Source organism: Panthera leo, chromosome B2 (assembly GCF_018350215.1).
Source record: "Panthera leo isolate Ple1 chromosome B2, P.leo_Ple1_pat1.1, whole genome shotgun sequence".
Classification (NCBI taxonomy): Eukaryota; Metazoa; Chordata; class Mammalia; order Carnivora; family Felidae; genus Panthera; species Panthera leo.
This window is the reverse complement of record NC_056683.1, coordinates 78,263,327-78,265,182: the sequence shown is the minus strand read 5'-3', so window position 1 is coordinate 78,265,182 and position 1,856 is coordinate 78,263,327. Positions and strand designations below refer to the sequence as shown.

General features: G+C 44.9%; 1 pseudogene; it reads right to left on the bottom strand.

Moving 5' to 3' along the window:
- Positions 1-391: 391 nt before the first annotated feature.
- On the bottom strand, positions 392-534 carry LOC122220882 (annotated as a pseudogene).
- Between the last annotated feature and the right edge of the window lie 1,322 nt (positions 535-1,856).

Genomic DNA, 1,856 nt, shown 5'->3' with positions numbered 1-1,856 from the left:
AGCTTTGACCTCAAATCCACCTGCTGCTCTAACTTATTTTCACCCCCACCCCCACCCCCTCATTCCCAGCCTGGACACATTTCTTCGCTCTGAGTACTCCCCACGATTTCATATGGATGGAAAAAAAGCAGAGGCGCAAATACAAAAACAGCAAAAAAAGTTCAAACTTACGGTCTTCTTCAGCTGACAAGTCAGGCAAAAAGAAACTCGAGTTGCTTAAGAACTCACACTGAACTTCTCAATATAACTCGCTCTCACCACTTAGTGAAATCTTCCTGTGAGAACCCCCCCACACAAGGAGGCTGTCTTGCCACTAAGCCTGGGGGCAAAACGCAGAGAGAGCAACTATGGAGGCCCGAAGAGGTCAAGTCAGGTCTCAAACTTGAGAAGATAGGGGAAAGCGGGAACCAGCGCCCCGCTGCCACCGATTGCGCGGGAAATTGCAGGGGTCAGCACATTTGGAGTGCAACAGGTAAGCCTCGCCCTGAGAAAACAACCTTCAAGATCATCGTATCTCCCCTTCCAGGTAAATATAATATTAGTTTTAAATATGGAGATAAGCAGGGTGCCTGAGTGGCTCGGAGGGTTAAGCCTGACTCGATTTCGGCTCAGGACAGGATCTCATCGTTCGTAAGATCAAGCCCCCTGCGATGGCTCTGTCGACAGCATGGACCCTGCTTGGGATGCTCGTTCTCCCTCTTGCTCTGTGCCTCCCCTGCTTGCACACTTGTGCTCCCCCTCTCAAAATAAATAAACCTTTTCAAAAAAATAAATAAATACGGAGATACGTATCACAAGAAGCTGCTATATAATAACAGAAAATGGTTCCTCTTGAGACAGGGCAAAGCAAATAAAGCTGAGTGGAGAAAGGATTGTTCTCTTTTTGAGTCACTGAGTACTATTTCATTTTGTAGAATGTTTGCATGTAATAATGTAGGAAAATATTCAACATACAATGTTAAGTGAAGGGGGAGGATTAAAACTGCTAAAAATTTTAGAGCTATATATAGCTATTTAGATAAATTTACCCAATTACAAATATACATGCCCTCTGTTAATATAAAAGCTAAATGGAACTACATCAACCTATGTTTTTACAAATTAAAAATATACCCAGGGTGCCTGGGTGGCTCAGTGGGTTGAGCTTCCGACTTCAACTCAGGTCATGATCTCCTGGTTAGTGGGCTGGGCCCCCGCCTCAGGCTCTGTGCTGACAGCTCAGAGCCTAGAGCCGGCTTCAGATTCTGGGTCTCCCTCTCTCTTTGCCCGCCCCCCCCCCCCCCCCGGCCTTTCCTCTGCTCGTGCTCTGTCTCTCTGTCTCTCAACAATAAATTTTTAAAAAAAATTTTTTTTAATTAAAAATATATCGCTGCGTGATAACCTAATGGTAATTTTAACCTAATTTTGTATTTTTTTTTCTACTATCCACAATAAGATCTATTACTTTCTCAGGCAGGGGGAGAACTTTTTAAACTTTTCTGACCTTCAGTCACTAAGGAAATTGATGAATTGCAAACAGGAGTCACATGTAACTAACGTGCCCCAGACCAGAGGAGCCTAAAAGATACAAATTGGGTAGCACTGGGCCATAACCTTTTTTCTGTTGTTTTGTTTTGTTTTGTTTTGTTTTGTTTTGTTTGCTGAATTTCACCCTGCCTGCTATTGCGGGATTCTTCTACAAAGAGCTCCCAGCCACCCAGAATTTCTGGCATTCCCAGGGGCTGCCTCAGATGTGCTCAAATAGGAGCAATCCCATGTGGTATTAGATAAGGCTGCTGCTTCATCTGGGTGAGAATCTGCCAGGCATCTCTGCCACCCGCTGGAAGCCCTGGGGCCCTGGAGTTGACACTACTCCC